Here is a 12,917-nt window from a genome sequence, read left to right on the forward strand (position 1 = left end):
TTGAGTAACCTAAAACAATGATATTTCAGCAGATGCCCAGTTTCTTTTAACAAGAAACAGATGGGCAAAATTTAAGTAAACGTGCGGTATCAATTTCTATACAACAAATAAGTTCCAAACTTGCAGATAATGTAACCCCAAACACCAGGTCAAGCTAACTATAATTATATAGTGAGCTGAACACATTTTCTTTAAATTAAGTTTCAAATGATTTTCTCACAAGTCATTCCTATCCACATGCCCAGTGAAATCTCTGCTGGTCTTCTGGACTTCATTTTAATTTCCCTCACTCATTCTAAACTTCTTCTGAAATTGAAAACAGAGAAGAAAGAATTAAGTTTGGGGCGAGAGAAATAAACCTGAAATTTCAGAACGGCAAGGCCAGCACTAGTGATTACACATCTCTTCCAATCAGTTGCTCAATCTCTGCCACCACGATACACCCTGGAGTATGTACTTATGGCCCAAGACATTCTTACACCTCTTAGAGTTGATTGAGAAGACCAATTGACAGTTAAACTGGTGGGGCTTGCGAGATGGAGAAACAGACATTTCTCCTCATTTTTAGCATATAATTTGATAAAATTCCATCTCAGGATATAATACTTTTAGCTAAACTCTGATCTTGAGGAATTTAAGAACCAAATTTGAAATTTAAACTTGAGAATAAGCCTAGGACACAAAAAGCACTTAATACATGCATATTCAATGCCTGAGTGAATAATCTACAGAACAATAATCTCCACAATTAAAGAACATTTATGGAAAATACTGTACTATTTAACACTCTCCATCGAGTCCCCATTGCTCCTATTATATCTGTTATGAATATATCTTCTTAGTAGTATGTGGTTAATCACCCACCAGTCACCATAAGTGTTTAATGATTCAGGCTGTCAAGGCCAGCCTGGCCGTAATCCGTATTCTGAATATAAAGAATTCAAGAACTGAACCCAGTATCATTAGGCAGACAGGTTCTCTGCCTATGCCCTAGGTGACACCTCAACACTTCTCTTCCTAATCTAGTTTAATTGGCTCCTAAGACGCCACACCCTTTCTGGTGTTCTTACTGCCCAGCACAGTCCCCAGGACACAGTAAGAAGCTCAATAGAAGTTTTCCAAACTCAAGAATCAAGCACTATTGACCAAGCTATTGGTCAATGGGTCTCAATAAGAAAAGAGGGAGGCGGGGCACAGTGGCTCACGCCTGTAATCCCAGCACTTTGGGAGGCAGAGGCGAGTCATCACTTGGGGTCAGGAGTTCGAGACCAGCCTGGCCAACATGGTGAAACCCCGTCTCTAACAAAAATATAAAAAATTAACCAGGCATGGTGGTGGACACCTATAATCCCAGTTACTCTGAAGGTTGAGGCAGGAGAATTGCTTGAACCCAGGAGGCAGAGGCTGTAGTAAGCCAAGATCATGCTACTGCACTCCAGCCTGGGTGCCACTATCAACCAGTCTGGTAATGATTTATCTTTGACCTAGTAATCCCACTGGAGTGGATCCTGAGGAACATATCAATTAGTTTGGAAGACAAATGAAGAAATATACAAACCACTGATCTAATCACCAAGCTCTCTCAGTCAAACTGAATGGGAGAGACTCAAGATCCTCAACTGGGACTTTTATAAGAACCTAGACCAAGACTGGTCATCACAGAGTATATAGAGTAGATGCAAGGAACTCTTCCAAGCTAGAATAAATAGGACTTGCTGAAGTGACTGTGTCCCAGATGCCACCTCCGGGAATCCAATGCAAGTCCCGTCATGAGAATTATCACAGCGCACAAAGTCTGTACTACCACAGTCCTTGTCATAATGCATCTTGCTCATGCTTGGTTATGTGTGCATCCATCTCTCTCGCTGCGCTGCAGGCTCAAAGACTGTGGGGATCAGATTTTCATGCAGCAATTCAACTACCAAGCAAGAAACTAAGCTGGGCATGGCATATAATTCAGTCGTTATTAAGCCTGCCTGGCAGAGCATCAGGGTCACTTGTAAAACCTTCGAAACCCAAAGGTCCAGAGCCCAGCTCCTTGAGATGCTGGGTCCACGTATGTCAGTGTTTTGAAAAGTCCTTAAGTGACTCGGAGCACAGTCCAGGCTGAGACCTAGGGCATGGCATTAGGGAAGCATTTGATTCCAGAGTCCAGTTCACGCTGGTTCAGATCCTAACTCCGCCCCTTATGCTTTGCACGACTCTGGGCAAGTCATTGAATGAGTCTCGGTCTCACTTTCCTCATCTGTGTTAATAAAATGGAGACTGAACTAATATACTCAACGAGCGTTCGCAAAAATTAGATGAAATCATGTGTGTTAAGTCTAGTGCCTTCCTCGTCCACAGTAAGTACTTAATAGATGACAGATATTTGGCCTGGGGGCCTAAAGCCCAGTGCCTTACACAATCCATATTGTATTACAATAGATGTTTATGGAAGGAAACGGGATGAGCCTTTATGGCTAACAAGGTACGATTGTTAAGCATCACACATCATCAGGTAGCATTCTTCATCCAAAGATGGTGTGACAAATTGACAAAGGGTTAGGAAAAAATGTTTAGAGAGAGGTGAGTAAATTCAACTTGGATATCAAATGTATATCGTATGGAAACAAGGATGCTGAGGTTATTAAAATAAACTATTTGCTACAGCCTTGGTATCTGTCCTCTCTCCCATGGGAACAATGGGAAGAAGGGTGAGGAGAAGAAAGAGTAACGCCCTCCAGGTTGTGGTACTATTGTGTGTTGTCATTTTGTTATTAAAGCCATATAACCATAGCTTAGGGGTGGGGGGCAACAATGAGTGGCATCTGGCTGGCTTCATCACAAGGTTAGTGTTTCCTATAGGTTTATGGTACCTAAAGGGTTGTTTTGTTTGTTTGTTATTGGGGCCAGGTTTTTTTGGTTGGTTGGTTGGTTGGTCATCTTACCAAAGAATATGGGAATACACTATATTCAGAGCCTACTGGAAGACAATGCCGTTTTTACAGTAGAAGTCACTGGGGAAAACAATTCGCTTAACAAACATTCACTTTACTGCAAACTTTAATGGAATGCATCCATTACATAACTGGGAACAAGAGCCACATGTTCACATACACATATCTATCCTATGTTAACCGTGTGTGTGATGGAGGCAAAACAACAGTGTTTTTACTGAAATAAAAATGTACCTGTTTTGTTGCAGAGCTTTGAAAAAGAAAAGCTTAATCCATTCTGCATTTTCACAAGCAACAAATTTTGTGTCACTATGTATCCTCTGATAATCTATTTTAAAGGAACATTTCAAGCACCAGAAAAATAAGAGAAAAATATCCCTTAGATGAATCTGACTTGTAAATAAGGAAAGCTATTAAGTGCTTACTTGTTTTTGGTCTCTCATAAACACTGTAAATAATCTCAGATACACAGCTCATCTGGCTCTACTCAGCGAGGCTTCATTTTTTAGTAAGGAAAAGCACACAATATTGGCTAATTTTCTGGTACCCAATCCTCATCTTTTAAAAATAAATAAATGAATAAAAAGGCGGGAAGAGGAAGACTGTCAATCAGATAAAATAGAAAGTCTAGGAACATAAGCAAGTCCTGTATATTGCCTATCACTTACATGGCTAGTTATATTTATCAGCCGCCTAAAATTTGTGAAAGGCCACCTCCAAAATTTCTTGACACCACCAGTATTTTTATGGACTTGGGAGCCTCTTTAGGTAAACCATTTTAGGAGCAAGAGTACAGAAATAATCCATCCTGAAAATGCCTTCTATTCTAAGCATCTGGCGTAAAGCTATTGTGACCTGTGATTTCATATTACGGCCTTCCACACATAAAGGAAATGCTCTGAATCCTAAGGGCTAATTGCACATCCACAGACTTCCTTGTTCAACAGAGCTTTTAACTGGGCACGTTAAGTTGCCAAGTATGTTCAAAAATGGTATTTCCAGTAAGCACGCAAAGTGACTGCTGATCTCGAATTGGAATATTCAGCTTCCCTTTGGATGAGGAACGGATGCACTTATTTTAAGCTGCTCATTCTCTAGTAGATGACAACATGAAGGGAGAAACTGAAAATCTTGGTCTATTTAATTCAGCTTGCATTCATAATAATATGAATGTTTCAGTATAATTTCAATGCAAAAAGATAATGTAAAAAGGGGTTAGAAATCTAAAATTAGAAACCACTACTCACACAAGATATAAATATTAGATATGTGTACTTCTACCTCCTGTAAGCAATTAGTTTTGTAGTAGACAGAATGGGATAACTATTTAGGAGCTTAATTTTATGTTAGACTAGGTTGTTTTTGAAGCTTCCCTCCTCCAGTAAAACCTTGTGTTTCGATTCAAAAGAAAAGGGTAGATATCACCTACAAGACTCTGCAACATCACACAACCACATAAAACTGTCACCATGAAATACTGCCCTGCACGATTCTGTTACTGCTTCTTTTATCCTTGCAGCAATGGACACACAATTTCAGAGGATGAATTCGCCACTTTAAGGCTCGTGCCCAGCGCTGGATAGAAACAATGAAAACAGTCTTGGGAACAGGAGCCCCTAGGGATGTAGGCACTGCCATCCAATCTGACAGTAAATACACCTTTGAATTAATAATTTTCATACTTCCCACACTCTGAATTTTTTTTCCTGAAATAAGAATATTCCTCCATTCCTAGAAAGGAGCCCAACCCTGAAATTAAACCCAATGCTACAAAACCATTGAATCATTTCATCAGATATTCACATACTAAAACTAAAACTAAAACCTTAGCTTCAGATTGGAGGTATAGTTTTCAAAATAGTTATTAGACGTTGTCAGGGATCTTGAACCAAGGATCAGATAGAACTTTGATGTGTACTTTTCTGAAAGGAGGTTTTAGAATCCACAGAGTGCTCTCTGACCTAAAAAAGTCAATAACCAACCATAAAGTTGTTTCTTTAATTATGCTGGGGAGAAAAACATCATAAAGTTACGCCAATTGAACAGAATATTGAAGGAAAACATTTTCCTTCAATCTAATGTGTTTACACAGAAAGAATTTAATGACAAACTTTTATCATGTAGACTACAACAGAAAAAAAATTGTTTAATAAAAGATAAGTTTGATTCATGCATGTAATTGGGAAGCATTTGTTCTTAGTGTTGTTACATATTAATGTACAAAGAGATTTTTTCTCCTATGAGTAGAATATAAAAACCTGGTAGAAACAAGCCCATTCTCAGGCTTATAAAACAAGCCTTTACAGATAATTATGTTTTATTACTCTTCATTTTATGGGGATTGTATTATACAAAACAAATACCAGATGCCTATTTGTTTTATTCATTTCAGGGCAAAAAAAAAAAAAAAAAAAATCCTACAAGTGCCTCTGCGAAGAGAACTGCTTTTAATTAAACAAAATGCACAATGAGCACATAAAGTTAATACTGTTTGAAGCCAGCAGGTAGAGAGTAAATGCATTGAACAGCAACTGCTGAATCCCCCTTCTTCTCCCGGCTGCTGCACTGAAAACATTCCCAGGCTTATTACTTGGGAATGCAAATCAGCAAGGGATACTTGAACAAGGTCATTCATGGACTCGTCTTGGGGAAACTAAGGCCAATGTCCACGGACATATTAAACTTAGAGGTGAGAAAACAAAACAAAAAAAATGCATTTTAAGGGCACCTGTATTAAACCAGACTGCACATTAACCCTTCTTTATGAAATCGGGTAGATCCCTTCTAAGCCATTTGGCTAAAGCTGTTGAGATGGAATGAACCAGGTTCATTTCTGCTACATCAAAAAATGCAGAGATTTCTGGCATGGTTCAGACTTAATGTGCAAACACCACAGAAGGACGTGTCAAACAGTGGCTGCTATCTGATTATTATAGTAATGCTTAAAAAAAAAAAAAAAGTAGGGGAAGAAGAAGACCTAAATAAAAGAACAGTCAAACTAAAATTTGACAGTTTCTTTCTGACCCCCAAAAAATAAATCAGATCTGTTCAATTGTCAGTTCTAATCAGAAAGTGAGAATTCAACATGCCGCATTTTAGTCCCACAATGAGAAAAATGTGATTCCTTCTCTTACTTTTTTTTTCCCCCCTTCTGCTTTTGTTTTCTTGTTTACTTTTGATCAAATCATGGTAAAACCCACTCACTGCCCTGGTTCCAGACATAGATACTATCTGGCCAGTTATGAGTTGTACTCACTAGTGCCAAGAGAGGAAATAAACAGTTTGAAAGCACCGTGTGAAGTAATGTGAAACAGCCTGAAATTATATCTGGCAGCCCACTTTCCACAAAGAATATCCATACACTTTTAACTAGTCACGCTTACTTAAGGGGTCACACCCCACCTTCCGCTATTGGCATTTCTGAATCTCGGAGCAGTCTTGATTCAAGGAGAACATGTATTTATTCCTTTACATGAGACTGATCATTTCTCGGCCAGTGTAATTTGGTGTTTTGACTACATGGAAAGAATAAATTGTATGTTATTTTTATACTGAAAAAAAGGCCTTAACATCATAAGACTTTCTTATAACCCTTAAAACTGATTTTTAAATGGAGGTAGGCAACTGAGAAAATAAGCATTTAAATTAGTTTTCACCCCAAAGCCCCCCAAAATTTTGCTTAAAAATTAGGGTACTCCTCATTCTCAAAGATTTGGGGGTGAATATACAGAAAAATACTATAATTAAGAGTGAAACGCCAAATTTTACACTCAGTTATAAACTAATCAAAGGAGCATTTTCACAGCAGACTCCCATATAGCTATAAAAACAGAATGAGGGAGAGATCTATAGGGACTGACATGGAATAGTGTTTGATATAGGATTAATCTTATTTTCTAATAAGAGAAATTACAAAAGAGTATATGTATGCAATGATCCTGTTTTCAAGATATATCCACTAAACTATTCAAGGTGGTTATGGGAAACAAATGATAGGGAACGTTCACTTTCTATAATGTCTGAATTCAACAATGCTACAGTATTACTTCTGCAATCTAGATTTTTCAAACGTGTCCTTTTTTAAAACATTCGCCAGATTATTAAAACCCTTGGATGTTCTCTATCTGAAAATTGAAAGGTAAAATTGAGCTTCTGAGATGAAAACTCTTAGGAGGTTTTATATAGGATACGGGAAAGCCAGAGGACGTGAAGCATGTGTGGTGTGTGCATGCATGAGTATGTGTGCCTGTGTGTGCAAGCACAAGCATTCAGAGGAAAGAGGGAGGGTTACTGAAAAAAAGAGGAGCTAAAAGGAAGAAGCAGAGAGTAGGGTGTGGTGACTCAGACTGGAGGGAAGGCTTTTGTAAACAGCCACAATAAGTACCTCCGATGGTCCCTTGGTAACTGCTAGAGAGAACCTAGGAAGAAGAGGTGTATAAAAGTCCATCCTTTTCAGTGGTGGTGAGAGGTGGCAGGTGCTATTCTGCAAAGAAGTGTCAACCAAATACCTGTAAAACAGAGCAAAGCAGCCCAGGCGTGGTGGCTCATACCTGTAACCCCAACACTTTGGGAGGCCAAGGCAGGAATATCACTTAAGATCAGGAGTTTGAGACCAGCCCGGGCAACATAGGGAGATGCCATCTCTAAAAAATTAAAATAAAAAATTAGCAGGGTATAGTGGCACACGCCCTGGTGGTACTCCAGAGGCTGAGGTGGGAGGATTGCTTGACCCTGGGAAGTCAAGATTGCAGTAAGCCATGATAGTGCCTCCATCCTCCAGCCAGGGCAACAGAGCAAGACCATGTCTCGAGAAAAAAAAAAAAAAAAAAGCAAAATGGTCTAGGGATGAACCGTGGAAGCTGAAGTCACTCTGTAGAAAACCACGCATGTCCCTGGCCAGGTGCAGTGGCTCATGTCTGTAATCCCAGCACTTTGGGAGACTGAGGCGGGCGGAACACCTGAGGTCAGGAGTTCAAGACTAGCCTGGCCAACATGGTGAAATCCCATCTCTACTAAAACTACAAAAAATTAACTGGGCATGGTGGCAGGCGCCTGTAATCCCAGTTACTCGGGAAGCTGACACAGGAGAATTGCTTGAGCCTAGGAGAGAGAGGTTGTAGTGGGTCAAGACAGTGCCACTGCACTCCAGCCTGGGTGACAGAGGGAGACTCTATCTCATTTAAAAAAAAAAAAAATGCACGTGCCTGATAGATGATATCACAGAATTATATCCTTGTGAATCCTGTAATCCTGCATACACAGGTTTATGCTAAGGCATCAGAGTCCAAGAAAGCTGTTTTGCACCACAGGTGGTTGGCTGAGCATGGCATGCTGGCGCCTCATTCATCTGAAGACAGTTAGGAAGGAGGCTCTGGTCCCAAGGGCACAGTCTGTCCCTTCCTTTAATGGGGCAGCTGAAATGCCGAAGAAGTCAAAGCGGGGACATCTTCTATTAGGAAGTTGCTAGAGAATTCTGCTACAATTCTCTTCAATGAATTCACTTTCTCTCAGCCTGCTCCCCAAAAGGAGATAGTTTCAAAGAACATAAACCGCACCTGGCCAAGAACTGAGGCCTACGTTAGACAATACCATGTAGCTCAAGTTCCATAAAGCAGGCTTGTAGGGATATTATAGTTATGACCAGGAACCTACTTGTAGCTAAAGTGACAATCAAAGGCATGAATCATTCCAACGGTGCAAATCATCATTCGATTTTGGTAAATCTCTAATTTCACTCCTACTATTTCGAACCTCAAAAAGGGTAAAATATATAGAGATGTAGCATATCTTCTAAACTTACTTTTTCTATTCAACAGTCTCTGTGTTATTACAAAAAAATAAATAAGTCGGCCAGGCACAGTGACTCACGCCTGTAATCCCAACACTTTGGGAGGCCGAGGCAGGCGGATCACGAGGTCAGGAGATAGAGACCATCCTGGCTAACACGGTGAAACCTCATCTCTGCTAAAAATACAAAGAAAAAAAAATTAGCCGGGCGTGGTGGCAGGTGCCTATAGTCCCAGCCACTCGGGAGGCTGAGGCAGGAGAATGGTATGAACCCGGGAAGCGGAGCTTGCAGTGAGCCGAGATCCACCACTGCACTCCAGCCTGGGCGACAGAGTGAGACTCCGTCTCAAAAATAAAATAAATAAATAAATCTAACTTTCTCTCACTCTCTCTCTATATATATGTGTGTGTGTGTGTGTGTGTGTGTGTGTGTGTATACATACATATATATCTCTCTCTCTTCTAAATTTACTTTTTCTATTCAACATTCTCTGTGTTATTACAAAAAAAAATAAGTCTAACAATTCAGATCCAAAAGTTTTTCTGCACTAAAAGTCTACCATGACCAAAAGACACTCATTCAACAAGTATTTCTTGGAGATCCACTATAAACTTAGCACTGTGTTAAGTGCTGGGAAACAGATTAAAAACAAATATATACCATCCCTGTTCTCATGAACCTAATTGATATTCAAGGTTATAACCAACACAAGACTTAATCTGCACCCAAGTCGAGTATAAAGTGTGAAATATCCAACTAACTGTGATTAAAGTATATTTGGAGGCAAATAATGCAGAGAAAACATTTATCAGGCACATTTTTCCACCATGAAAGGAAATGCTGTATACTTTGATCACAATATTTTTTTGGTCTGGTACCCTAGGTCCATATTTGAAAAGGAGATGTACTACAGAAAACTGGAAGTCCAGAATATATCATATCTTACCTTCTGTTTGGGATCTAGAATTTCTACACTAAAGACGAGGCTACAAAAAGCTAATCAAATATGACATTTACTAAGCACCTATCAAGCAACCTACCACCTTGAAGGTGGACTCTGGGATACAGAGGAGAATGAATCAGCTTTACCCCTAAAAGTACAGAAACCTAGACAGATAAAAACTAAATAATTATAATGCAAGGTAGAACAAGTTAAGGTCCCAAATGGGATTCAAGGACTACAGCCACTCACTTACTGCCCTGTCTGAATTCCAGGATTTTCCAAGACCCTAAAAGACATAAGGAGGAACATCCAAGCTGAATGCCTGGACCCCTAAAATTATACAGGGCAAGAGAATACTGGGGCTGGGGGGGACTTTTGAAAGTCCCTCCGCACGTGTTAGAAATCAACTCTTAGATTACCATCTCACCTGCTTGTGTGGACAGAGAAATGTGTAATACAAGCATCTGATAATGAGGCTGGTGATAACCAAGTAATGCCCTAGGCTGAAGGGCAGGCCAAATCACTGCTGATTTATTCTTTGCTATCTGAAAAATCACTAGGCCATTTGTAAACCCCCAAGGGGGACTAAAATGACAGGCTTCAAATGACAGTTCTTACACCATGTCCTGAATAGGAGCAAACTGAGAAAGCTCCCAGGCCACACCATGCCTGGGAGTTCCAAAAGTGAGTATCTTATACTTTCAGAGACACGTCCCAAAAATCCAATTAATTCCTCTCATCTAATGAAACAAGTTCACTGGAAATGCATTATGGTATTTTTATCGCACTGCTGCTTGAATCTCCAAGTCAGTGAACCAGAAGAAAGAAATTTTTATTTTGTGGAGAAGATATAAGAAAACTTTGGGAGAAAAAGGAGAGGATCCACTCCCGCCATCCCCCAAAAAAGGAGTCCTTTATAAAACAGCCCCTTGACGCTTGGCAGAAAACAATATATACCACATGCTCCAGAAACATTCCCGCAAAAAAAAAAAAGATTTGAAATTTGAATAAATGTTCCATATACAAATACAGGCCTATAATCATCATTGTGCATAAAATACATATCCTGCTTCCTGTCTGGAGCCAAGCAGTATCAAATCTGGGGTGAGACATTCCATCTCACTTTACTTATACTTAGTGAACCATTCGCCAGAGTCTCTTTTTGAACAGTGGATGTTAGAGAACCCTCTGTATAACTCTGTAATGTATAAGAAGAATTTAATCCTGTTCTAACATGCTTTTTTTTGGATATGGTGAAGTTTCAAGGAACACAGATGACCCAATGACAGCAAAGCCTGCTATAACGTGGAACTGGATAGGAATCAGATCACATTTGGATTTGGTGGCCAACACGGTATCACAGAAAAGTTCTTACGATGTGTGTATTCATAATTGCAGCTTTGTCTCCTGAGAAAAAGAATGAAAACATAAGTTCCCGTGTCTGTCTGAATGCTCCCAGATCTTCAAATCACAGGCTAGAATTTCTTCCCTAACTTTTACCTTGGCCCCTGTTACAAGTTTATCCTCAAGGATAGGCATACACTGTTTAAATTTAACATGCAGAAATGGTGCAGAGGTCTGGGTCCTGCTGCTATCGATAATGCCATCCTCAAGAAAAAGCCATCAATCGTTAGCAGCCCTGTAAATTGCTGAAAGCAGAAAGTCATTCACTGTTATCGCGCTTCCTGATTTGCGATGTGCCCCCTGCACGGTGGGATCACTCGCCTGGCTACCTGGAGTGCTAGAAAAGAAAAAAGTGGCTTTCCCTTCTCTATCTCGCACAGGTTTATCTCTGAAAGTCATCTCAGGTGACCGACCCCCAGCACATTTGCTACCCATTTTAATGTTTTTTCAAGAGGCAGGAACAAGACCTCTCTGACTGCTCAGCTGCACAGAACTAGTGGGAAACATAATACTTTTGTAATAGGAGAAAGAATTTTTTTAAAGACACAAAGTAATATTAATGATTTGCACTCTTGGTTGAACAACGTCTGGGAAATAAAAATCTACTATATTTTGGCAACAGTTCCAACAGGTGGTTGGAATTCTGGGCACTTGCCAAACCACCAGGAGCTTCTATATGATTGGAAAGTTATTGTACAATATTGCACACTACAATTATAATGAGCTGTAAACAGATAGGTCAAATGAAAGAAATGAAATTAAAACCATGATAAACACATACAAATGGTAAGCCTGAAGTTACAGGCATCAAATGTGGTTTAATGGAACAGACAGATTAATAATGACAGTAACAGTAGTTTCTTACTGAGTGTTTACTATGTTCCGTGCACTATTCTAAGCATATTACATGTATTATTACTCATTTAGTCCCTATAATAGCAACCCTATGAGATTGAAATTGCTATCTCCATGTTACAAGTGAAGAACAGAAACAGAGAAGCCGAACAAGGTCTGGTAGCTAGTGTCAGAGTCACCATCTGAATTCAAACCAGAACCCTTATGTGTAACCTCGAAGCAATCCTCAGCTGGAAGTCAAGAGATGAGGGTCCCGTCTCTGATTCGGTCATAACTGCATGACCTTGGGCAAATTGCTCAACCTCCCTGAATCTCTACTTTTTGTCTACACTACATAAGAGTTAAACTAGATTTTAAGATCACTTCCATAATCTTAAAGCTCTTCTCTCCAGACAAAACTATCTGATACCAAATATTTGGAGTCAGTTGAACACCATGCTCTCCTGCCTGAGCAAACATACAACACACCTGCAGACATACATGTGCATGTACAGATGTAACAGCCCCAATCAGAAGTCTCTGTGCAGGAAAATCAGATGAGGAAAACTAAGGCCCAAAGAGGCTCAAACCTCACCAACACTCCCTACATTCTCACTTCATATTTTTCATCTAAGGGTGCTCATTTCTTAGCTTATTTTTATAGAAACCTAAGATTTGTTTTGACATCTAATCCTTTTTGCCCTTTGTTATCCCTACTTGAGTTACTGCTTAGATATAGCTCAGTCTAAAATAAGTGCAGGAAAATACTACTCCACCTTTTAACCGTACTAAGCACTGAGGTACTTAAATTTTATCTTATCATAAAATACTGTTCTTTTTAAAAAATGTGTAACTCTATCATCTAAACACAAAAAATATTATACATTTCCACTCTGAATCAATAGAACACTGTCCTACATTTACAGGTTTGCAACATTGCACTTGCATACTTAAAAATGCAGTTATCATAAAAAGTGTTGCTTAAAGGTAGCTTTTTCAATGCAGGGGT

The 12,917-nt window shown here is 39.5% G+C and overlaps 1 protein-coding gene across 1 annotated transcript in view; it reads right to left on the reverse strand.

The window, feature by feature from the left end:
• The window catches only part of EXT1 (exostosin glycosyltransferase 1), a 318,838-nt gene that overhangs the window by 290,126 nt on the left and 15,795 nt on the right, over nt 1-12,917 (reverse strand). The window lies entirely within an intron of this gene.

Source organism: Piliocolobus tephrosceles, chromosome 7 (assembly GCF_002776525.5).
Source record: "Piliocolobus tephrosceles isolate RC106 chromosome 7, ASM277652v3, whole genome shotgun sequence".
Lineage (NCBI taxonomy): Eukaryota > Metazoa > Chordata > Mammalia > Primates > Cercopithecidae > Piliocolobus > Piliocolobus tephrosceles.